This window comes from Lissotriton vulgaris, chromosome 3_1, assembly GCF_964263255.1.
Source record: "Lissotriton vulgaris chromosome 3_1, aLisVul1.2, whole genome shotgun sequence".
In the NCBI taxonomy this organism is placed as follows: domain Eukaryota; kingdom Metazoa; phylum Chordata; class Amphibia; order Caudata; family Salamandridae; genus Lissotriton; species Lissotriton vulgaris.
The window spans coordinates 1,566,468,384-1,566,495,615 of record NC_141689.1 but is presented as its reverse complement, the minus strand read 5'-3'; the positions used below and the strand labels follow the sequence as shown (position 1 = coordinate 1,566,495,615).

Here is a 27,232-nt window from a genome sequence, read left to right as displayed (position 1 = left end):
GCGCCTTGATGCGATGCGATGATCCGGTTGCGATGCGAGAAGATGGCGCCCTTGATGCGGTGATGCGATGACGCCCTGGCAGCCTTGCGACGACTCTGTACTTTGGAGCCGCGACAGGCCCTGTGACGTGCTTCTCCAGTGATGCGATGGCGACTCTCTCGATGGCGTCACGCTTCTCCGGTGATGCGACAGAAGGCAGCTTTGATGGACACACGCTTCCAGGGAGATGCGGCGAAGGCTCGTTTCTCCGGCGTTTCGACGATTTCAGCTACGGCGGCGACAAGCTTCTTCTCGATGCGTCGCGCTTCCAGCTCCCAGCGGCACACAAGTGACTGGAGTCAGAATTACCAGCAAGGAAATTCAGGAGGGAGCTGGAGGTGAAGTCATTTGACCCTGAGACTTCAGCAGGAGGCAAACACAGTTTAAGCCCTTGGAGACTATTCTGCAGATAAAAGTCCTTACAAAGTTCCTTCTCCTTTCCCTTGGCAATGAAGCAACCACTGCAGGTCAACCCAGCAAACAGCACACTGGCAGAGGGGTAGTCCAAACTCCTGCAGCTTCCTTGGTTCTTCTCCTTGGCAGAAAGGTTTCTTGTTCCAGAAGTGATCTCATTTTTAGGGATCAGGGTCCCAATATTTATACCCCAAAATCCTTTGTTCTCTGAGGCCTCTGCCTAGTCCAAACCAGTTCCTGAGCACTTTGTTTACATGACTCTCCTCTTCCGCTCACTGTGCAGGGCAGAGACATCAGCCGCCCCACAGGAGGTGGAGCCAGCACAGGGGAGGGAAGATACAGCTCTGGATCACGCTGTTGACATGATTCCTTCTCTTCTTTCCCAGTGCAGGGCAGAGACATCAGACAAGCCACAAGGGGTGGACTATTCAGGTCCCAGGTACACTCCTCCCTCCCATCTGGATGTAAATCTCTCTATTCACCACTGGGCTGTCCCAGCCTGTCTCCTGGAATTTCCCAGCCCTGTCACTCACAAACCCAGACAAGGAATACACAACCCGGCAGAGGCAGGTTCAAATGGTTAGGCAAGCAAATACCTGCTTTCTAAAAGTGGTATTTGCAAACACAGATTATTAAAATAACCTTTACTAAAAGATGTATGTTATTATTCTGAGATCAGGCATACTAAATTCGCATTTCTACCATGTTCCCTGAGTCAGTTAGGATTATAAGAATGTAATAATCTAACTGCCCATTCTGGCCTATGAGAACAGTAGTGAAAAACGAAAATGCCTGTAATTCACTATTAGAACATGCTACAAACATCAGAGCATTGTCCTACCTTATACTTACAATGCACACTACCCTTGGACCTACCATAGGGGTGTCTAATATGAAGCAAAGGGAAGGTTTAGGGACTGGCAAGTGGGTGCACTTGGCCAAGTCGACATAGCAGTGCTAGACTGCACATAGGCCTTGCAATGGCAGGCCTGAGACACATTTTACAAGCTGCTTCTGTGGGTGGCACAACCAGCGCTGCAAGCCCACCATTAGCATTTGACATACAAGCCCTGGGCACAAATGGTGCACTGTACTAGGGGCTGACAGATAAATCACATAACCCAATCATGGAATCCAATCAGCATATCAATTTAACATGGGGAGCACTTGCACTGTGGCACTGATTAGCAGTGGCACAGTGCCCAAAGCATAAATCCAGCAAAAACATATAAAAATAGAGGAGGCAATTCGTCAAAAATGGAAGGGAGACTCACGCCAATGATGCCAGGTCTAGCACCAATCGTTATGGGTACATAGTGAACCACATAGGCCTAATTGAAACCAGTGGCAGAGACATAGTTGGAATCTCGCCTTTGTGTTATATCAATAATTATTTTTTCAGACATAACTCCTCCGTTTACAGAACAGCTGACAATGTAACAATAGGGTAGAACAAAATCTTTACCTCGCCTTAACTTGGGTTTTCTTTCATTTGTTAATGCATTCCCAGGATCTGGACACAAGATGGAAAGATGTTATTTAGTAAGACGACCTTGAAACATATTATTTAGTAATACGACCTTGAAATTTAAGGTTACAAACACATGCGGTATTGTGAGATATCTGCTGTTTGTGTCATATTAAAATAGTTCAGAGATAAGAAAAACTGCTTTGGATTAGGGCCAGTGGAAGAATATTTGCTGCCCCAAACTAGGTGATATTTTGCCTATTGGTAACACCATAGTGCTCGCCTAGGACTGCCTTGTTGTAGAACGTAGGAGTGGCTGTGATTAAAACAAGCATTGGCATAGTCAATAGGTCTCGTCTTTGGGACCTTATAAGTGTTTGGCTAAGCAGAAAATACATACAGAGCTTGCCCTGGTTGCTGTTCAGTTTCGAAAATGTATGTTATCAGTAGAAAGAGATCCAAAAAAGCATTTTTGTTACTAATTTTGTATACCTTCGAATCAATAAATGTTAATGCCAGCATAACACACACTGTCTTTAAAATGCACTAAATACCACTACCTTGGCTAATAATGACGTCTGTTATTTACATGACTAAAACACTTGCAGAAATAAGCAGAGCAGTAGGTTTTAAAAAACATAAAATATTTTTGACACTAAAATGTCCGACTTGACTCAAAGCATAGCATTATCCTGTAATATTCCATGTCATTACAATGCTCTCACCCACACACAGCACCATACATACATCTCAAAACTACACACTATGGGATGTGTCAGGGTTTGGTTCCCCAAACAGAGCTCTGCTCTACACACATTAAGCTGTCCTGCATCAATACCCACAGAAGCCTGTCACTGTCCATACATACCCCTGCATCTATCACGCTGCACAGAGAAACAAAGCAGTTCCAGACAAGACAAACAAATGTGCAGATGCATTTGAAGTAACTGCCGCAAATGTGATGCTGAAGACACAGCAGCCTGTCCTGCGGTATGGCTTAGGAGCAAGCCATGGGCTAAGTCAAGCTGAGGGCCGACCCGGGAGCGACTGGCAAGAAGGGGTCGCCTTATATGCCTCAAGCAACAGCACTCAAATGAGTGGAGTTGGAGAGCTGTGTGGAAGGCCAACCCATCCACCTGAAGGCCTGGGCCACCGCTGGAAGCTAGGTTGAGTCAGGGTGGGGCTGCAGATGACGACAACCAGACATTGTGAACTCCCCAACAGTTTTGCCAGATTTTTTCACAAGTTTGAAGCCCAAAGCAACTAAATAGTGATGCAAAGTAGCCCACTGCTACAACTCCATTAACTTGTGTAGCCTGACCACAATATTCATAAGTGTGTTCTCTGTGTTTTCACATTTTTAGCCTGGCGATGCTGGGGAAGCAACAGGGGAGGAGTTGCACTGCGCCATGCAGAGCGCTAAGCTCCGCTTTTTAAATGTAAAGTTAAAGCAGCGCAGTTTATAAATAAATGAAGGCACCCGCAAAATCTTTTTTATAATTAAGAATAGAATTTTCGAAGCTGCCAGCAGGAGGTTTTGTTGAAAAGGCATGGGGAGATTAAAGAAACTACCTCTGGATGCAGCGCCATGCATCCAGAGGAGGCGACGGAAAGAAAATGTAGTACACTAAAAGAAAACATATGGTCACTAGTGAAAGGATCCATGTAGCAGGGGCAGTCCCCAGGGCAGTAACAAAACAGATGCAAAGCTGGATAAATAAACACTGTTCACCAAAAAAGCAGACCAAGCAACCAATCAAAAAGTGGGGGCGTGTTTAAAGCCCACAGAGGGATTACAGCATGCCTCGCAGCGTATGCGCGCTGGCTCTAGGATCAACCTAAAAAGAATAGACATTTTTAGGTCTCGCCTACAAACAGCTTTACCTGTCATCGTCAAAGACCTATTGTGGCTAATATCTTAAAATAATTACATCTAATAGGCTTTCCGTTAGCCCCTTGAGCTTGATTAAGTGGCTTTCTTGTTTCTTTTACCTGCTTTTTATTCAACAGCTTTCCTCCATATTCTTTGTTTGTCTCACCTCAAAAGCTTTTCTTCTTTACTATTTTCTGATTCGATTACTTATGTCCTTCCACTACTTGCATTTCCAGAATTTTATTTTCTAGCACTCCATCAGAGTGGTGATGTTTTCTTGCTCTAACCTTGTGCACTGCTTCACACTCAAACATGTTCGTTCTCTTTTTTTGGAGGACCCAGCAGCTGCAATTTGCTGCTCCAATGCTCCTTTCCAAACGTGTGCTTTCTCACACATTTTTTTGTAAATGTATTGCCCCAAGATAGAAAACCACAAAAACAGATTAACCCTAGACCCCAAACTGAAGCGATGCACCACTCTTTCTTAGTCTGCAATTCCATAACATACCATTACAAACAATAACATAACATACCATTACAAACCATAACATAACATAACACAACATAACATAACATAACATAACATACATTTGTAAAGTGCACATTCATCCATTGGGGCAACTTGGCACTAATTAACAGATATGTATTAGTACCCAACTCCATAGATTTCATTTTATCAACCTCTGACGGAAAAAAGGCTAGATGGCCTCACCAGGATTCAAATCAGTGACCATAAGGTCAGAAACAGATTCCTGGCATGGATGCATTAACCCATTGACCCATCAGTCCCTTGAAAAATGAATCAACTTTGTCCATACCCATTTCACTCCAGTGAAATTATGGTCATGCACCTCAAATAGAGAAAAGCAAGATGGTTCAAGGACCACTTCTTCATATTCATATCGCCGCAATTCCACGCATCCATAAATCCACCATGGGGGGAAGATCCTTCTCCTACTTAGCGGCCAAATCCTGGAATTCTCTCCCCACCCACCTCCGCCTCACACAGAACCACCACTCCTTCAGAAAACAACTAAAAACTTGGATATTCGACAAATAAAATACCCCCTTCCCTCAAGCGCCTTGAGACCCTCTGGGTGAGTAGTGCGCTATATAAATGTTAAACTTGAACTTGAACTATTCAGGATTTCATTATAAGACCGGAGGCTACATTATGCATATTTCTTTTAATGCAGTCCAAGCAGCTGCATACATCATAAAGCACAAAAGTTCTAGAATAGACTGTTAACATAAGATAAAAGGCATGATCCTATAACAATCTGCCTCTTTTAAATGCGGCTCCAAGCAGATAAGTTAATTTACATTACTCCTACTGTCATTTTGTAATACTGTTTATTTATTGCCTAATATTGTATTCTACCGTTTTTTACTCTGCTTTACTGATATTGTATTCTACTGTTTTTTGCTTAACCCTACTCTAATTCACTTGGGGCCTTTAACCCCCCCCCCCCCATCCTCTCTCCTATCGGTCAACCCGATCTCCAATTATGGAGATTGGCCCTCTCCCATGTTGTTAATTCACCCTAAACGGCTTTCGCCTTGGTACTAAACTCGGGGGTAGAGCCCTGCCTCCGATCGGCAGTTCATACCCCCCCCCCCCCCCATTTCCGTCTCCGCGATCATTCACTCCCGCCGCCCGCCCTCACCTGTGCGGGATATTTCCTCATTGCGTCTTCGTCATTTGATACGTATGGCTTGAGCGATGCCTTTCTGACGCTTTAGAGAAGTGCACCTTGGCAACGAGCTCATCGCGTCCCCGCGTTCTTTCCTCTCCTTCTCCTACGGTGAGTTCTGGCTGATTGGATGATCGAGCACTTTGACAGTTGCTCGACCGCCGATCCGCTGATATCGCCTGTTCTCTGCATTTGAAGCACGCGTGTTATTTATACTTATTTATACTATTATACTATTCACTAAATAGATAATATTCCTTGCCTTTGCATCCTAAGCTTATTGACTCACCCCGTTTTGGGCTTTATTTACTGGCTGTGGCATTATTTTACCGGCTGTTTAAACATAAAGCCCCTTGACCCATTAACCCTTTATTTACACATCCAAAATAAAAATAAAAATAAAAACATTTTAAAAAAGGGAACATGACCTATCTAGTTTTAATATAATCTGAAATATATAAAAATAAAAAAAGAGAGATCAGGCAGACATTTCTATTTTACCTATAATCCTCTTACACCTACCACTATGTGTGATATTGACTCTGATGACGCTAGCGCCCCTATCCCTAGTAGGGATAACGAAGCATTCAAAAGTTTGATCCATAAAGAAATGAGATCCTGTATGTTGGAGACGTTATCCAAAGTTGTTGTATCTAAAAGATCACTTCCCTTTGAAGAGGATGATGTCATTGAAAACCAACATAACCTACCCAATGACGATCTCATTGAAGTAAGGGGGAGAAGACTTAGAAAAAATAAGAATATTGTTCAAACAACCCCCAAGAGCACTATGGGAGGTCCCAGCATCTCAACTTTTAGGGGAGGTCACCGCACCTCGAATACACTGGGTGTCCTTGGCGGCACAACTCTTAATGGTGTCCTCAGCGGCACAAACTACTAGGGTGTCCCTAGCGGCGCAAAATATTGAAGTGCTCATGACATTGATCTCCAGTTGGGAGACAACGATTTTCAAGATGATGATGCCTCTGACCTTCCAGATGAATATATGGATATATATCCTGGATCTGGAGGAAGATGGCCATGGGTTTTATTCTCAACCTTTAGAAGGCGAGCTACCTTCTTCTTCTTCTTCTAAAGGTAATATCGTAGACCCCCTAGGTGAGGAAATGTTTTCACCCCTCAATATAAAACATCCTAGGAGTTCAGAGTGGTTTCCCCATGAACATGTGAGCAAATTCATTAAAAATGGATAAGGTACCCTCTGCAGAGAGACACTCGAAACCTACTTTGAGCTGAATGCTCCAGGCCTTCTATAGACGACAAGGTCTGCCAAACTCCAAACCTCAACCCTGAACTAATTAAATATCTCTTTAAACTCAGGAGAGACCAGAGAAAAGGGATGGAGAAATCCCTTAAGATCTGCCAAGACCGAGTCCTTGATATCCTGGGCCCCCTGGCCAGGATCATCGATACAGCCGAACATAGCCACATAAGGGGAACACCCCTGAACACTGAAGTTATTAGGGGTCTCAGCCAGAGAGCCTTGATTCTATTGGGCAATGCCAATGCCAGCCTCAATTCGGAAAGGAGAAGGGTAGTTTTTACTAAAATCTCTCCGAAATTGAGTGATTTGGCTGACAAAGAGCCCTCTCTTAACCCCAAAGGTCTTCTCTTTGGCGAGGATCTTATCAAGACACTTGATAACTATGTGTCTACCTTTACAGCATTGGACGAAGCCCATCAAAACATGAAGAGGGTTTTCAACACCAATAACCTTTTTAGAAGGGCCGGGAGAAGGGGCCTCTCTTTCGGCTGCTTCAACCGCAGGCCCTACTCCAGATCCAGAGGATACGGCAGAAAGGGTTACCAATCCTCTAATACCCCTCAGTTCTACCCACAAAGAGGAAGAGGATTTTGCTTAAGAAGCTTCAGATCACGTGAAGCATTCAACAACAACAACCCTCAAAGTGAGTACTGTTTCCCCTTCTCCTCCCCTTTTTTTTCTCCCAAAAGTAGGAGACAGACTCAAATTATTTTTTCACAATTGGAAATTAATCACTCAAGACCCTTGGGTTTTGAACATGGTGAGGGGATTTATGATAGACTTTATAGAGACTCCCTCTCAAACTTCTTTCCCCAGAGATATTCGTCTCACCTTAGATCAAGAAAAAATAATAGAGGAGGAGATATCCTCCATGCTTCAGAAGGGCGCTATTATAGAAGTTCCCATGGAGATGTTAAGGTTTATAAGCACACTCTTCCCTGTCGAGAAAAAAGACAAGGGTTGAAGACCTGTCATAAACTTAAGGGAACTCAACAAATACCTGGTGTACAGACACTTCAAGGTGGAGGGCATTCATCTTCTGAGAGATTTACTACTAGAAGGAGACTGACTAGTCAAACTAGACCTAAAAGACGCCTATTTTACCATCCCTATGGCCAAGGCTCACCAACCCTTTCTTCAATTTATGTGGAAAAATCACCTTTTCCAATTCCAAGCTTTCTCCTCAGCACCATGGTGTTTCACCAAAGTGATGAGATCAATCGCCTCTTCCCTGAGGGAAAAAGGTATTCATATGATCATATATCTAGACAACATCCTTATTCTATCACAAGACCATTCTCAAATCATCCAAGACCTGGAGACTGTAATAAACTTCTTAGAGAAACGAGGCTTCATCATAAACAGAGAGAAGTCCAGAACCCTGGGATTTTGGGATTTACCATGGATACCACGAAATGTCTTCTTCTACTCCTTCCAAAGAAAATATCCAAAATCAGGAAAGAGATAAGACACGTTTTGAAACAACAGATTTATCCTTGAGGGTACTAGCCAGGTTACTCGGTCTCCTATCATCTTCTATCCAAGCTATCTTTCCGGGTCCCCTAAATTATCGTGCTCTTCAGAGAGTAAAAGCAAGAGCCCTTCGATCGGGCCTTTGGTATGGGATCGCATTTCCCTGGACCCGGAAGCAAGACTAGGACTGATCTAGTGGTTAGAGAATTTAGATGCTTGGAACGGAAAAGCAATTTTTGGTTCAGCACTAGAGTTTGGCTTAGAATCCGATGCGAGCCTTTATGGCTGGGGAGCCTGTCTCCTAGATCAGAACACAGGCGGTGTTTGGTCTCAAGAAGAATCCTCACACCATATAAACTACTTAGAACTGACCACCAGTCTGTGTGCTCTGATGAGCTTCAAACACTCCCTTCAGGGCAGATCTGTCATTCTAAAAATGGACAATATGTCCGCAGTTGCCTATATAAATCGGCTAGGTAGAACAAAATCTGCAGACCTGTTGAATCTAGCCAGAAAACATTGGATGTTCTGTCTTGCACACAAGATATCCCTAAGAGCCGAATATCTTCCAGGGAAAACAAACATATCGGCGGATTGGAACTCGAGGTTCCTCTTGGACCACAGCAATTGGAAGCTCAACATCTTTGTCTTCAATTCTCTCAACAATTTTTGGGGTCCTATGGAAATAGATCTCCTTGCCAGCAGATTGAATTTCCAGCTGGAAAATTATTACAGCTGGATGCCAGACCCGGGTGCTCTAGCAGTAAACCCCTTTCTTCAGTGCTGGAAGGGGAGCAAGGCTTATGCCTTCCTGCCTTTGCAATGATTCAGAGAGTTCTTCAGAAAGTGAGACATCAACGTTGTTCAATTGTCCTAGTCACTCCCTTCTGGCCATCTCAGGCTTGGTTTCCCACCCCTCTAGAGATGGCTTACGACCTTCCCTTCCCGATTCCTTACCTAGTGGATCTTCGTACAGACGTAGACGGACAAACTCACCCCTCGTTCAAACAGGGAATTGGAACCTTCTTGCTTGGAGAGTGTCAGGAGATCCAATTATCTCGCAGGCCTTTCGTCAACAGCTTGAACTCTCCAAGGAGAATCTTGGGCCCCTGGTACACACTACCGGTATAACAACATATGGAAACTATGGGTACGTTGGTGCTTGGAAAGGAACCTGGATTCCGCGAAGGCACCTATCGTTGACATAGTTAATTTCCTCGTAGAACAATTCGAAAGAGGTCTTAGCTATAGATCGATCAATTGTTATGGATCGGCTATCTCAGCGGGACATTCTCTCGTTAATGGTAAGTCAATAGGTAAAAACGCCATTATTTGTAGGGTCCTCAAAAGTATTAGACTCAGGAGACCTCCTAAACCTAGATAGCAGTCTCTATGGGATGTTAAGTTGATTCTTGATCTTTTCTCTAACTGGTCTGATAATACTCATTTGAATAGAAAAAATCTATCAAACTTACTACTTTGCTTTGTCTTGTATCTTGACGAAGGGTCTCTGACCTTAAAGCTCTTGAAATCTCAAATAGATCCTACAACATGTTTGGAGTCAAATTTGATTTATTTAGAAGAACCAAGACTATATCTGATTCTATATTTTATCCACGCTTTGATTTTTGTAAAAAAACTTTGTGTTGTGGATTGTATGAAAAAATACGACTGCAGAGTAAATGCTCTTCGTCCTTTAGGTGTAAATCAGTTACTTATCTCCTTTGTTAAACCTCACAAAGCTATTACTTCAGCTTCTAATGCTAGTTGGGTTAAAATTGCTATGAATTTAGGTGCACTGGCCAATAAGTCCTTCTGGTCTGGAGGTAAGTTGGTTGATATCCTTAAAGCTGCCGATAGGTCTAATGCTAGGACTTTCGCTCAGCATTATTGTAAACCAATTTCTCATATGTCTGACGTGGTCTTACAAAGCTACCAACATACATAATGTAGCCTCCGGTATTGTAATGAAATTGCGATTCTCCTATCACCATGACTAGAGAATCTGGATTTCATTACAGACACGGAGGCTAAATTTATCCCTCCCTCCCTTTCCCTTGGATATTTAAAGCTTCCAATATTTATATTTAGTCTAACATATTTGATGTACTTTAGATTGACGTCTTTTCAAGTTAGAAATGCTATACCTTGTTTAATTACATCGTTTGCCTCCTCATTTTAGCATTTTTTATTCTGGAGTTACCTATATCTTTCTCTTCTTTTTCAGATAATCTTTCTTAACTTCAAGATTTTTGACCTTTGGCTCATCCATCGTCCTTCCTTCCTTCGTTTGGTGATGGCTTTAAGAAATTGTTTGCTGTTTGGACTCTAATTCTTTGGATCTTATCCTGTTCTACACTGCATTTAAAAGAGGCAGATTGTTATGGGCTCATGCCTTTGATCTTATGTTAACATTCTATTCTGGAACTTTTGTGCTTTATGATGTATGCAGCTGCTTGGACTGCATTAAAAGAAATATGCATAATGTTAACCTCTGTGTCTTTAATGAAATCCAGATTCTCTAGTCATGGTTATGGGAGAATCGCAATTACCACCAATCTCCAGAGTATAAATGGTGAGCCTGTTATACCCAGTTCAACAAGTCGGCATACATAAATCACTAAAAAGCAATTATATACAATGTTAAAAAAACACCACTACACCCAAAAATTACTACATAACAATTCAATTTATTCTTTTAGCCATACAATAATAAATAAATGCAAAAAATAACCATATTAACATGCCATGAACAAGAAGGGTAAAACTCCAAGGTGAGCTAAAAATACACACAAATGTACAAACAAAACAACACCTTGATAAGCAAGGGTCAAATATCTGCCTGAGTATTTTACCTGCACCGTTGAATCTCCACTGACTCCCGAGAAGGCGAAAGATCAGGTTTAAGAAAACATGGGGCATGTTTCCAAGGAGGTGGCAGAATGCGCCTTTAGACTCATTGGCTTAAAGCTGAGCTCCACCACTACTGAAACGCAGTGCTGCACCGTATTTACAAGAATACAGGGGAGACTTGCATTGCCACCTGCGCTGGCGCTAATTTAGCTGCCTAGCACTAACAGACGTCCGGCGCTACTAAACGGGCTACGACGTATGCTGATGTTGGGGAAGAACTAAGTGATTAAAAATAGAGTGACCTCACCGGCACAAATTTGAAATAACCCCCAAAAGTCGGGATGATACACTGGATCCCTACTCCATGAAAGGAAACTCTCCTCAATACAATTTATTAACCGGCAGAGTGAATTCACCACCATTCAGAGTGGATTAACTTCTTATGGTGCAACAAAATTCTGGGACATGGATACATAGATCCTGGGTCGATTACTGACGACGACTACCTGAATCACCGTCAGGGTACTTTTATATGTCAGGTACGGAGGGTGCTCCCTTGTCCTGAAGAAGACCCGCAAGCAGAGGCTATCAACCACCCCATATGCATTAAGTCGGGTCGAAACGTCGACACCCCTATTAAACCTCCTGGACCACTTAGAATTCTAGTGTGACAACGTGTTAAATAAATGAATCAGATTCTGATACACTAGACTCTGAATTTTGAATGTGGACAGGCTTATACTGTTTGAAATTACCGAACCAGTATATACACTTGTAAATATTGTCACCAATTTCCTTCTTATCCTCTTCTTTCAATCACACGCGTCAATACTTGAGCACTATTTCTATGCACGTCCCTATGAGCACCCTGAATTTCGTACCTAAAAACATTGTAAATATTGTAAAAATTGTATCTTGAACCTTTGAATTATAAAAGGACAAATACATTGTTTGGTATAAATAAAATGTACTACTTTTTCTAGAAATACATTTTTTTGTTGGGCTCTGTATTTACATAAATAATTCTGGATTTCATTCGAGGAGCAAATTAATGTGGGCTCAAACTTAGCAAACTAATGAATACTAATGTGATAAAATCACTGAATTGAATTGGGTCAAGGACCATTGTTTTTGTTAACGCACTGTACCCAGGTCCTGGACCGGTTTTGGGTTACCCCATTTATGATAATGGCTAGCACTAATTCAGGCACCCTTGCACCATAGTGCAAGAGTGCCTGCATTGAGGGGAATTATTGTTTATGTGCAGAAAGGTGTCCCTTCCAGCACATATACAATCTTAAACGGCATTTTGAAACTTCTGTGTGTGCTGCTTAATGCAGCAAACACAGAAGTTGCAAAACGTAATTTTAAAAAAATGATGGTTTATGTGTAGGAAGGAACACCTTCCTGAACATAAACAATCAATGACGGTTTGCTGTTTCTATGTGTGCTGCACAATGCAGCACACATAGAGACAGCAAAAATGAGGATACATTAAACATTGCTCCGTGTTGTGTCAGGTTAAGACCAGGTTTTCCCTGTTTTTAGTTTTGGCGCTGCCCCATATTTACACCACCCTTGTAAATATGGGGCAGAGTCCAAATCAACGGGTGTTGCGTTGAAACGTCCACAACAACACCCATTGCCGGCCCCTTTCACGTTAAGTACAGCGCGTAAGGGTGCCTTATTCACAAGGCGGCGTTAAGCCACGTTAAGTGGCTTAACGCTGCCTTGGGAGTAAGATAAAGCCCATATCGTCATCACAACGTCGAGAAAATTGAATTTGTGGTGGCGATAGTGGCTTGTAAATATGCCCCCATGTGCTCTACACAAACCTGGCCCGCTTACTTGAGACCAATAGCTTCTTCATCCTAGCCACATGGGGTCTGAGACCAGCAAGGGCATCCCAACTCATTCAATATAAGCTAAAAATACTGAAATTTGGAAGCAAGTCACTAAAAGTACTGGGACCATATATTTGGAATATTGTACAACCAGAGATGAGGAATCAGAGGACTAGCACCTGTTTCGGGAAAACTTGTACCTGTTTTGTTCAAAATGCATACTTTTCACCCCAAAACTGCAAAGTCACCTGTTAAAAACTATTCACCTACTCCTTGATTCGATCTGTTGAGCTACTCTAATGAAGTGCTACTCCATTTTCTTAATTTGGTCAATATATTTTCAAATATGGATCCACTTCTTCTTACCTTCTCCTTTCTTCTTTTTTGTTTCCTTTTTATAATTATCATAGTGCTATGAAGTGGCCGTTTGGTGGCGTGTAAGCGCTTAGTAAAACTCTTTAAATAAATAACAAATAAGATATCCATCATTCACATCAGCATTTGTAACATCAGCCAAATGGGCAACAAATATTTAACAACCACACACACGGGACATATAGAAAATGACTTACCCTCAATACTTTCCTGCCTATGACGTTCATACATTTTCATAACTCTCTTCCCACTTGGAAGATTAACAGATTCCTTGAAGACCAGTGCTCACTATCTTTCTAAAAGGAGCACATCGACGCTTTGGCTACTGTGACAATACACCACTTCTTCTTCAACTCCTCAATAAATAACCTGAAAGTTGTCACAAACATGCAAACAACATAAATAGGTTTTATATAGCGCTCCATAATGTCAATTTCTATGAGTTGTAATAAATATGTTCTGCTCTTAGAAGAGTGGATGGCTGAGTTGGCCTTGCCAGGATTTGAACTCATGACCTGAAAATCAATACATCAACAGTAAGTGCTTAGCTCGCTCAGCCACTTAGGCAACTTAGCAGCATTCATATTCTAAAGGTGGACCAAGAAACTTCAAGATCTTAACAACTACATGAAGGGGTGACCCACGGTAATCTTGGAATTTCTCAAATCACATGGACATCTGGCCACAGATGACAATATACATGCATATATGTCAATCTTCTCTTCACATGTAATGACCTAAAACATGCAGGCGGGCACATATGAAAGTGCATCACTTGTCCTTCTGGGCCCATCAGAGGATTCTGACACCATAAACCACTCCACGTTAATACCCGAGAAACTGAAACCAACCCCATCCTCTCTCTGTGACAGAATCAGATCTCCTTAACTGCATTTTGCTCTCTAACTCACCCTCTCACCTCCAGGGTACAACAGAATCTTACCTCTTTAACGTGTACTTCAGCCTACCAGCACCCCTCACCTGCTCCACAGAGCTCACGTGTACAGTATCCTTTGCAGATGTCTTCTATAGCCTTAGAGCCTGACATAATGGGCTTTACCGGCCATTAAAGGCCCGCTCCAGCTTTTAAGGCATGAGCCAAAGGCGAGGGCCTTTAGCAAGATAGAGGGCCTTTAATGGCTGGTAAAGGCTATTAGTGCATTCCATCCCTAGAGGGCAGAATGCTCTAATTTGTTAAACAAGGGGTTCACAGAGCCAGAGAGTGGTTGAAATCCCCTCTGGCTCCGTGAGGTCTTTGTTCACTGCAACCGCTGTGAACAAACATTGGAATGGTGATCCTCCGGGTTTCTACCAGCCATTAGAAGCCTGGAGCACTCCTCTGTCTTAAATGGAGCGCTCAACATTCCAATGTTCTAATCAATGTTGAGCTCTGAATGTCCCACAACTAGCTTAAACGTAACCATGACCAGAAAAAAATGCTCCTAAGTACTAACGTATCACTAACTACCATGTCTTTTCCCTGGCCACCTTTTCTTGGGCCCAGCTAAACACTCTTTAAATCTGTAGAAGACCTAGGCATACATAAGGATTCAGGGCTCGGACTCAAACATCAGGTAACTGTCATTAAAATATTATTCTTCCACCTGAAAACACTAAGGCAAGCTTTCTCGTCTCCTCGTGTTCCCACAAAGAATCATCATTATTAAAACTGTTCTATTGTAGAGGATTGCCTCAGGTCTACGTCTGCATTCAAAATTTTGACCATCCTGAGCTTCTGATTAGTTTCCCAAGGAAAGCCTCAAAAAGAAAATGCTACTCGTTACTAGAGTAATTGAAGTTATCCGCTGAGATTAATAAACCCTCTGTTTTGAAGAATCAATTGATCTCGACCAGCTACGATATGCAACTGTATCAAGTCAGGGCCGGCCTTAGGCATGTGCAAGCTGTGCACCTGCACAGGGCCACCAAACCCCAGGGGCCACCACACCAATATATATCCTTAATATAATAATCCTCTGACGATAGATACATATTTGCGTGGCGGCCCCTAGCAGGGATTTGGCGGCCTCCGGCTCTGTTCCACTTCCATACACCCTGGCCCCCCCTCTTCACTGGCCTCCGTGCTCCGACCTGCCCGAACCCCCTCTTCCGGGGCCCCCTACCTACGCTCCCTGCCCAGGGCCGCCATGAGCCTAGATCAAGTTAATGTATATGACACGGGTTCGGCTGGACATTTTTCATCATTTAACCTGTTTCCCTACCTCCAACAACTGGCTGCATGAACCAGTGATATGCCCATGTGATAACGCATCTATGCAGAGTACCATGCATATTTTCTTTTTCTGCAAATATTACTCCGATTTGAGGAATAGTTTCATTAAGCCCCTGTTAAAACCGCTTGGTTTTGTTCAATGCTGACCAGCTTTTATTTCCCTGCAATCCCTTCCAGATTGTTTATATGTGAAGTATTGTCACGGTTTTTACTGGCTGTTATTAGATGTAGGAATCTGTTGTAAATATTTTACTGATAATAGAAGGATGTTTCTCTTCGTTTTTTATCCATGTGTTCCTATGTATTTTTTTAACTGTTTTTAAACTTAGACAATGTTATAATTCTGTAACTTTTATGACTCACTATGGGCCAAATGTATCAAGATACCCTTTTGCGAATCTCAAATAGCGAATTTTAAGGAATCGCTATTTGAGAATTGAAAAATGGTATGTATGTTGAAATTTGCTATTTTTTAGCGATTTCTTAAAATTCCTTAATTGCGATTAGCAAATTGCTAATCACAATTAAGGAATAATTTCCCATTCATTTCAATGGGCCAGGAGGCCCATAGGAAGGAATGGGAAATTATTCTCAATTTGCGATTCGCAATTTGCTAATCGCAAATTGAGAATAATTTCAAGGGTGTCTTAAGGACACCCTGCTGCACCCCTGAAATTGACATGTGTGCGCATATGGCGTACATACATGCCCTAAGGGCATGTATGAACGTCACATGCCACCTTTACAAATTGCAAAAAGTGCATTTGTAAATGAATTCGCAAATTACCACCAACTACAAGTTGGTGTTAATTTACGATTTCTTAGTGTGAATTCGCAAAACGTTCTTGTTTCTTACATACCATTTAAGGAATCGCTTTTTGCGATTCCTTAAATGGTAGCGCAAAAGTAAGGAATCGCAAATTTTGCGATTCCCTATTTTTGCGATGCAATTTTTTTCATACATCGCATTTCCCGTTTTTTTGGTCGCAAACGCTGCTATTTTGCGATTCGCAGCGTTTGCGACAAATAAAATGCTTGATACATCTGCCCCCAAGTGATTTTGAATAAAGCTTATTTGACACTGACACTGAATCATAATTATAAGTGAGCTTGTTCTGTCATGTCTAGACTAAGCAAATAGACTATATCTTGATCTTTTCGTCTACATACTTTAGACTGCACTGTGTCCAAAATGTAGTAGCTATGTTATCTTTTTGTTTCATCTTGAATTAAATGAACACAACTAAGCACCACTGCGCCTGCCGTACAATTTGCTTGCCACATAATTTTCACTGCATTTTGTATCACTCAAAGAGTAGTATGTAGTATTGGTCATCATAAGTTCTTCCAAATAAGATGTGCAAATGCCATGATAACTGGACACTTTAGTTAGCAACCACCATACCTCACTGTACATCAGTAATGGAAAAACGTCTCGTAGTACTCTTCACAAGCCACAAAGGTATGGAACACTGTGAGAAGGTGGATTATTCATTGGGGTGAATGGTAGTCCACCACAAGAACTAATGTTACTGTTCTTATTCAATCCAGTAAAAGTTTTAGTAATTTAAACATGAGCTCAACCTCTACTAGTTATGGCACAGAAGAGTTAGGCTTAACTTAAAAAATGTGTAAAGCATTAAAAGTACCAAAACCATTAAAAAGTCTAAAACACACCACAATAAAAATCCCACTCCAATTTATAACAATAGAGAATATTTTAATGATAAAAGGGACATCATGATGACAAAAATACAATAAGTGGAACAGGTGTTATAAATGTTTTAAGTTTTAAAAGAAAAGAGCTCCAATAAGCACCTAACGCCAACCGCAGTTATTGATCGTGGTAGACCAGGGAAAAGTCAGAAGTTGAAGCCGACCATGGTTGATCACTGGTTGGATACAGGGACTGGGTTATCCCGGTCAAAGAGTTACTTTCGTTTCTTAGAAACTGTTCTGGACATTGACAGGTTATCAATTGGTTCGTTGGCCACGAAAGCAGCAGACTGAACCTGAAGCAGGGCTCAACTGTGTGCAGTAGAACAGTGTCCAAATGCAGTCGTCAACAAAAGGGGTTAAGGCTCCAGGTTGTAGAAATTCATGATTCATACCAAAATGAACCTTGACATCGATCGGATGTCGATTGTTGGCAGTTGGTCATCAACGCCTCTCTAGAGCTCGGAATTTCTCAGTGGAGCAAGGCTGAAGGCTGGAGCCTGCAAGGTATTCAAAGTCATCAATGCAACTTTGACGCCAGTTCACTTGAAGAAAATTTGTCAAGAAGTTCTCACTTTTAAAGTTAGGCATGAGGAGTAACACTCTGACGCCAGCCAAAGAAACCAGGACTTCAGGAACAGCACTTGGGGGGGGTCAGGACTCACGCCAGGGGAATCCTGCAGCAATGTCCACGGCTGGTGCAATTTAAACTGGTAAGCTGGGCTCCTCCAGGAAAAGGCTTCTTGCAGATTTTGTGTCCCTGTAGCTTAACAGAAGGTCAGCCAAATGGCCCTTGGAGTCCCCCTTTTTGTCCTGGTACAAGTGGGAGCAGGGCCAACCATTAGGGTTCTGCTCGCGGGTCTCAACAGTAGGTGCAGGAATTTCTCTGTCTTGCAAAGGTTCAACAGTGTTATGAAAAAGGTGCCCAGTGTTGCCATATTAATGACTGGCACTAGCATATGGGTGGGGGATGACTCCAGCCCCTCCCTATTCCCAGGGGCAACCCTATCCACTTATGCAGCAGTTGCTGTTTGCCTAACTGCAAAAAATCCCACACTGCACTTCTCCACCGAAAACCAATGTGGTCGAACCTTTCATCCTCTGTGCAGAGCTCTCTGTGTCCACCCGTAGGTGTGGCTATGGAAATGAGGTATTACCCCCTCAGGTCACTCTAAACCATTTTTGGCCAGCCCCCCACCCACTGGGTTTGGGGCCAGCCTGACTAGAAAAACAAAAGGGGGCAGGCCAAAGTGTAGGCTACATCTGCCAGTAACAGGGTAGACCTCCTTTGAAACTCAGGAAGGAGATGGTCTCATGCCCCAGGCCATCCTACTCAAGGAAAAAAGACACCGCCCCACACCCAAATCTCTTTGTCCACTGTCTGGGAGCGATCCACTTCTCATTCCAGGGGAGCTATCAGGGGTCATGTTACAACTGGACACCGGCAGGAAAGTCTTTTGCTTTTGAGCAGGAAACAGAAAACTTTTTAAAAGTTTCTGTTCCTTATAGTAATATAAAATCTGACTTTACCATTAAATTGGATTTTAAATTAGTATGAACATGAGTCATTGAACCATTTTGTATCTACTCCCAAACTGAAACACAGTCCAGGGCACACGTAATGAGTGTCAAAATTGGTTCTGTACGATATAGTTAACTCTACAGGATGTTAGATCCTCACCAGATGAGTAGTTTCACATGTTTTTAATCAATTAGAAATGTGCGAGAAACCAGCCGACACGTGTTTCGTCCCATGTGGGTTTTTATCCCGTGACTTCTTCAGGGCTGAAATGGCGTAGTTGGGATGATGGTCATATAGCCGGTGATAATTCCAACCCGGCTAGGTCATGTGCTCCGGATGAGGAGTAATGAGGAGGGTTGGGCGCGTGTCGCGCCAACCCGGTAGCCGGTGAACATTCATGAACCGGCTTGCTGAGCTGCTCCAGGGGAGCTGGAAGGATGAGTGGGCCTCGAGGTGCAGACTTAGAGGTGAGTTGGTCCATCTATAGGCGGTCTTGAAGGGTTCAGCAGAATGAAAGTGGAGAGGGGCAGTCCAGTGTTCAGGCGTGGCCGGCGGGTACACCGAAGCCCCTGCGGATCGCCTATACGAAGAGATGAGCTGTGGGAACACTGGTGCCTTCTCGCTTGCCGAAATCGGCCACACCTGAACACTGGGCTGCCCCCCTTCAATTTCATTCCGCAGAACCCTTCAGGACCGCATATAGACTGACCTACATACCTCTAGGTCTGCACCTCGAGGCCCACTCATCCTTCCACCTCCCCTGGAGCGCCTCAGCAAGCCGGTTCGTGAATGTTTACTGGCTACCAGGTTGGCTCGACACGTGCCCGACCCTCCTCATTACTCCTCATCCGGAGCACATGACCTAGCTGGGTTGGAATTATCACCGGCTATAAGACCATCATCTCAACTACGCCATTTCAGCCCTGAAGAAGCCACAGGATCACTCTCACATGTGACGAAACACGTGTTGGCTGGTTTCTCGCACATTTCTGATTGATTAAACAAACGTGAAACTACTCATCCAGTGTGGATCTAACATCCTGTATAGTTAACTATATCGTACGGAACTCATTTTGACACTCATTACGTGTGCCCTGGACTGTGTTTTGCTTTGAAATTGTGGGTTTCTGGACTCACATACATACGAGGGGTTTCAAGATGTGTTCCCTTGACCGGTTGGCACCGTACATACACGCAATTTATCACACAGACGCATAACTTAGCCTGAGCGCCATTCTTCCTGTACAACACAAAAATCTACTCCCAAACTGAATTTAGCAATTATTAAATGTAATAGAGTGAACCAGTGTTAGCCTGTGGATGAGACAGTCTTGCTGCAGGGAAACACGACTTTAGAGGTTTTTCATTGCTAGAGCATGTAAAATATTAAACATACATGTTCTACTTTAAAGTACCGTGCACCCTACCTAATGAACATTTAAGGCCTATCTTAGGGGTGACCTAAAGGTATAAAAAGGAAGGTTTGGGCCTGTCAAAAATGCTTTATTATGAATAATAGACATGGCAGTTTAAAACTGCACATCCAGTTTGCATCAGCAGGTCTGGAGCCACATGTTAAATGTTTACTGTAATGGTGATACAATACATGGTACAGTAAATATTGTTACAAATAAGTTCTGTAGTCCACTAGTGACATTTAAGTTACTAGCCCAAGGAACACTTGGTACCATATAGTAGGGACTTATAGGTAAGTTAAATATGCCAATCAGGGATTATAGCCAATGTGGCATGTTTCTAAGGATCAGAACACCTGTACTTGGTCCTGGTTAGCAGGTTACCCCTGTACTGAGTCTTAACGCCTTGACCACGGCGCGAATTCCACTGCGGTGCTGCTGATTTATTGAGTGGGCGGGGTTCAGATGGGCCCCGGTCGTCCTGCGCACACGCCCACTGTGACTTCAGACGTCCGGGGGCCGTCCGACGCATGGAAATGGTTAACATCAGCAATATCAGGCCAAAAAAATTGAGTTGGACATGCAAAAAGAGCCATTTGCTTACAATCCCCAGGCTATTCCACTCATTAAATGGGCAGAATGTCCTCTATACCTTGTTTCTTCCTGAAACCCCTCAAACACTCTCTATCTGCAATCATGAAGGAGAAGCTTTACTAAGAATTGCGCAACACTGCGCTGCACAAAGACCAGCTGCAATGAGAGAACTGGAAATTTGAATATAGCGCCATATTTTCCACATGTAACGTGACAATGACGCTGTTGATAGAAACAGAAGTAACACTATCCCCTTGTGATCTAGCATTGCTCTACTGTCCAGGGGCTATTAAGCTGTATTTTACAGTACGTTTCTACTCGATGATTTGGCTGTCTCTCCTGGGAGAGTAGCGAACATCACTTGTAGCCATTAATTGACAAGTGGGTATTCAAAATCGCTCTGTGACAGACATGATGCCCCTCAAGGTCATCTGAGGACCAGAGTCATTAGGATTCACAATCAGTGAACATAGCATAACCCTTTAACTAAAGACATGTTGGCTTTACACAGTATAATCATCCAAACACTAGAATTACATTAAGGTTCAGAGTGCCTGCAGGTCGAGCTAGAATCTTCTGGCTTACTGTGGTGTACTTTATTTTAACTGCTGCACATTTCCTACATCTAAATAAATGTCTATTTTTTCTAAGCAATATTTCCAGCCAGACTCAGGTCCAATTTTCCTAAATGTTTGTGAAAGTGCTTCCAAGATTATGGCAGCATTTCACCCCACAACATAGAGGCGATCAACTTTTGGGTGCAAAAGTATGTTGAACCAAAAATGTATGCGAATGCTGCACAAAAATCGCTTTGCAGTTCGGAGTCAGTTGTTTGAATTTGAATTTGAATACGGATTTATAAAGCGCGTAGCTACCCTAGGGCGTCTCAGCGCTGACAGACGACCTATTATTCCGGAGGGGGGGAATAGGAGGTGAATAATTATGGGAAGAGCCATGTTTTTAGTTGCGTACGGAAGGCAAGTAGATTGTGTTCTCTTCGGATGGACAGTGGAAGGGAGTTCCACAGTTTTTGAGCATTGTAAGAGAACAATCGCCCCCCAGAGCGGGCCTTTTTTATTCTGGGGATGCTGGCCAGGGAGAGAGAGTCTGATCTGAGTTGTCTGTTCGACTGATGGGGTTTGACGAGGGATCTCAGGATTAGCGGGCCTCTGCCTTGCATTATTTTGTGTGAAATGCAAAGGGTCTTAACCTCTTAGGTGCTGCGCCTATTCCAACGGCCGACGGCACCACTACCTCAGGAGTGCTGCCGTCGGCCGTTGGACGTTCGAACCTCACCTGCGCAATGGAACGTTCAGCACTGGAGCTGGACGTTCCATAGCTGCTAAGAGGTTAAAGGTGAGTGCATTAAAAAGGGTACTGTGATCCTGAGTGCAATGGGGATAGATTCAGTGAGCGTCAGGGCGGGATCAAAGATGTGGCTAAAACAGACCAAACTATTCCTTAACTATACCTTCAGTTAACTGCTTATAAAATGAAACACACCCTAAATGAACAATAAGTGCAAGTTAAAATAATCAGCGATAAATACATTATTGTATATTGTGAAACCTCTATTGGCTATTGTGATCACTACAGATATCTGTGTCTGTAACTAGAGAGCCACAGTCCACACTTGCTATTTGCTAAAGAGTTGTTACTTACGGCCACACCAGGAATTAGCGGTTTTACTTATTTATTATGCAAGAATTGTGTAGAAAAACACATGGATTTGGGGGTAACCCACAGAAGACTTTCCTATCTTACTGAGGATGTGCTCTTCTACACTTTTCAGATTTTTCCGCTCATTTTGAAAATATATTGATGTATGATTTTTGACTATTCTGTATAGCTCTGCATTTTGAGCCTTTATGGCATGTATTTTGTATTGCTTGTTTTTGAAATTTTTGCAATAAATCCTTTGTTTTCCTTGATGTAAAACTCAATTATTGAGTGATCGGAGTTGCTTGCTTTTGCTACCCTGCTAAATTGATATCGAGAAGGGTGCCTTTTAGAGCAATTTCTTATAATGGGAGAACGGGCACAGGTGAAATCTTGGGGTGATTTTTGGAAAAACGAACAGTAGTGAGCTTAATAATTAAGCCAAAAAACCCAAGAGAACCAATGAACTAATTAGATGAATATTGTGACATGAAAACAAGCGGTGGATGGAGTCTCCATCCACCGCTTTGCTTACTCCACTAGCCCGATCTATCACCATTGGCCTAGTCCTAGTATTCAGTTGCTGCCTGTGCTTGCAGTGTGGGCCATGAAAACAAGCGGTGGATGGAGTCTCCATCCACCGCTTTGCTTACTCCACTAGCCCGATCTATCACCATAGTCATTTGTACTGTTTTTTGTTCTCCCCTTCTTTTTCGTGTTTTTGAGTATATGTAGATACCTTTCTGGAATCACAAAATGTATGTCATTGACTTTTTAATGGTTTATATGTCTTTTTATAAATGAAAATTTCAACAAAAATGAAGAAAATATTTAAATAAATCACAAAAACTATTTTGAATATAAACAGTACATGTTGTTTCTATTAATTTTGTTTTCATGTCACAATATTCATCTAATTAGTTCATTGGTTCTCTTGGGTTTTTTGGCTTAATTATTAAGCTCACTACTGTTCGTTTTTCCAAAAAATAGTTTAATTTATTCCCTACTAGTAGTGACGGCATTAGAAGTAGGGGTCCCCTTCTTTTCCAAATTGAAATCTTAGGGTGTTTACATTTTGTGATTTCCGGAATATTGGGGTACAGTTTTGCTTCCACCCTTGCATTACACACCGTATAAGATACGCTGCAACACAGTGTGCAAAAAGATTTAAATTTCAGATAAAAATGTTACTTCCAAAATATAGATCTCCTTACTTTGTAGAATGTGCCTACTTCAAATATATGTTATAACTGTACATTAAAACCACACACCCACAGCTCAGTTGATCACCTTCCAATACCTCACAAAAAGAATCATCACCAAGCTTCAAGTGACTCCATCAAATAAATGATTTCTGGCTTCCAAGCAGCCTTTATATTTTCAAATTAACCAAATGTGCACATTTTCATTTCTTTCAGGAAGCAGGCACCCTGGCAAAAAGCTTGTTTCTTGTTTAGCTGTCTGTATTTCCCTTCCTCTACAACAGATGTATCACAAATGTCTGGATTAACCGTCCCGGGATGGTTGTTTTTTAACAGAAATTAGGGGCATTGTTTTAAAGATGTGCGGGCATGTCGTACCCCTCAGATCCCGCTCACTTCAACCTCCGCTCGGAGCACCAACTTCTTATTGCCTATGCAAATGGGAGAACAGAGGAGCAGATTTACAAGCCCCTTGCACCACTTTTGCGTCATTTTTAACATGGGGAAAATGACGCAAAAGTGTTGCAAGGGGCTTGTAAATCTGCCCTAGAGTGTGAAAAGGGCAAACGCCCATTGGCCAGGTGAGATCTAATAATAGTGTGACCTGACCTTTAATTAAAACATAAATCCAACTAAAACCGGGTGCAATTGAGGGGCAAGCGAATATTACGTGTTATTCCCATGTGTAATGTGTGTTCTTTTCGCAGAATTATACATTATATATGACGTATGCTTGTTCAGTTGTCTTCAAGTTGACATGCGTACCTCAAGTACAAATCTCAAAAAGCCACCACGGTGTCACCTTTGTCCATTTGCTCAACTTTTAGTGTTGCAATAAAATAGATTTGTTAGCGCAATAGTGGTCAATCACATCTTCGGAACACGCCTCTTGATAAATCCTGTGCGGCAGGGCTTTAAGTGGGATGAAAAAACTGGGGGGTCTCTCAAAAGGGTGTGGCCAGTGTAATTAGCGGCGTGGCTTTAACAAACTTACACTAAAAATCTGTGTTTAGCATAGTGTGCCGCCCGACTTGTATTTTGCTGTTTCTATCATGGCATCCAGATATGTGAGACAACAAGTTACATCATACCTACAAGTAAACACTATTGGCTTTGTCAATGGTTATTAGTTGCATATGGTAAATAAGCTACTACTATGGCTTTATAATATTGAAAAAGCTTCCACTTAAAGCCCAGGTGACACTAGGGCAATGTTGCTGCTCTTGCGTTTCAGAAAGAGAAGGGAAATCCAGAGAGAAAATGACTCTTTAAATGATTCCCCTCCCCCCACAACGCTCACCTGGCATGATGTCATGCCATAACTTCTCCACTAGTGAGAAGTGAGCAGTGTTGAGCAGCGCACATCAATGTGCCTGCTGTCTCGAAAGGGGTGTCTATCAGGCTGTTTTGCACTTTTTTTCAGACTGCAGTGAAAGCAAACTGCTGTCACTGCAGTCCAGAAAAAAACACAGACCGCCTGTGCCAGGGCTCAAAACAGAGCCCGATAGAGACCCGCTTCGAGGCCCCCTTTAAAAAACTGCCAGTGCTCAGACCCCTTGAGACCCAGCCCACTTAACTCCATGGCTGCTAGGCGTTTTCCCCTCCTGTGCTGGGAATTGCTGTTTTACTTTATTTCATGACGAGCTGGGCTCGTCATCAGTGTACGAGGAGGCTACACCATGACGAGCCCAGCTCGTCATGAGTGTCGAAGGGGTTAAAGCCCTGCGGTGCGGCACATTTCCCCCCCCCCCCGTTGGTTTTCACGCCGTGCTATGAGACTGTTTAAGCTGTATTCACGTTTATTTTATGAGACCAAGGGGCATATTAACAAGCGGCAACGATAATTATCGCTGACCGCTGTTAGCGTGAGAAAAGCTATCACTGGCGATAATCTCCATGTTAGCTTTGTATTAACAATGCTTAACGCCATGGAGATAACAATCCCAGCGATAGCGGGGATTATAGCCGTTTTCAATGGAATATCGCTGGTTTTCCAGCGATATTCCATTGAAAATGGCGATAACGTTGTTGATAGGGCAGGGTAATCATCGCCATGTAATCCTCCTTTTATTGGATTACATGGCTAAATCAGGCATTAGGAAAGTAGCGTTAACTGTGGTTAGCGCTACTTTTCCTAACGCTCTGCTTGTTAGCGTGCAGCTTGATATAGGAGAAATGTCGCTTAGCGACATTTCTCCTATTATTTTGCTCTGGAACGCCCACTTTGCATCCCCTTAGAGATGCAAAGCTAGGTGTTGTTGAAAGGCTCGCTAAATCAGCAAAACACACGATAGCGTGTCTTTGCTCATAAGGCGATGAAAGTATTGCCGCTTTTCGGCTGAAAACGGCCGCAAAAGCTGCGACAATTTCATATCGCCTCCTTGGTAATATGCCCCCAAGTTCCCATTTTGTATTTGAGCTCTAAACCTATTATCACCATCCAGAGTAAGCATTGACAGAGACAATCTGGTCAAATCACGTGGACAGAATGGGAACCATGTATGTTCAGCCTCATTGACACATCTGTACAGTCAAAGGTCAGACAGAACAGCAACAGATATTGGATGAACAAGTTCTTTAGTACAGTTTTTTTTTTTTAGGGAAGAATACACCCCCCTCTCCCCCACACACACATCCGACAAATGGGGCATAGTTGAAAATCTGTCACCGTATCACACGAGTTCGTCAAATAAAGTATCACCTTGGCATATTGTGCTTTAAGCTAAATTTACTTTTTTCCTCTAGCTAACCAGCTACTCCTACCCTTTCATTTATAACTGTTATAGATTTAGACAAAAATGAAGGACTTACCCGCGAAGCAGGAAAAGCACACAAGGGCAGCTGTAAACAGTACCAAGGTTTTCATCTTTTCCACTGTGTTTTACTGCTTTTCCCCGCCCGAGCGCTCTGCTCTGCGCTTCAACCGAGGCAGCCGGCGTCTCCCGCCCATTTATACTGCACTCTAAGGGGGAAGGACCACTCGAATGGCAGGGCTCGCATTTAACTCTTTGTAGGTAACCAGCGGCAATTACTGTCAATAAGCACATGTATAGCGCCCAATCTGCCGTTGCTATGGCATAGCAGCGCCTTTGGGTAATCTGGGTTGGACTGTAAATGTCCACAGGTTGAGGGAGTCTGATGACGTTTGTTTAGGTGTATCATCAGTGGAGAAGCATGTCAGTTATACTATATTGTGGCATTTCCGGTGGGTTAATCCATGGGTGTACCAAGGTATTATTTACATATTTTATCACTTGGTACCTGCGCTCACTGCCTGGTAAACATACATATGTGGTAGGCAGCTGATGGTAGCAAGTGCTTCCGGTTGTCATGATGGCGTAAGCGTACATTCAGGCCGTGTTGGTGTACACCACAACGTCAAGTTGAAATTGCTGGCCTGTGCAGCTAAGAAAACAGTGACACCCTAATATGGCGTCCTTTACGAGTAGCCCATTAATTATAATGGCCCCAGTAACAGGAGTTACCGGCCTCATTGAAATGGTGAGTTCTGTGGTAATACCACTACTCAGTAGGGTGACCAACTGGAATTGGTGCAAATTCAGGACGGTGAGT

At 42.8% G+C, this 27,232-nt stretch overlaps 1 long non-coding RNA gene across 1 annotated transcript in view; it reads right to left on the bottom strand.

The window, feature by feature from the left end:
• The window catches only part of LOC147728193 (uncharacterized), a 96,545-nt gene extending 70,020 nt beyond the window's left edge, over positions 1 to 26,525 (bottom strand). Inside the window, exon 1 of the long non-coding RNA XR_015309536.1 lies at positions 26,471 to 26,525. This is a non-coding gene — a long non-coding RNA (uncharacterized LOC147728193). The remainder of the gene's footprint in view (positions 1 to 26,470) is intronic.
• Between the last annotated feature and the right edge of the window lie 707 nt (positions 26,526 to 27,232).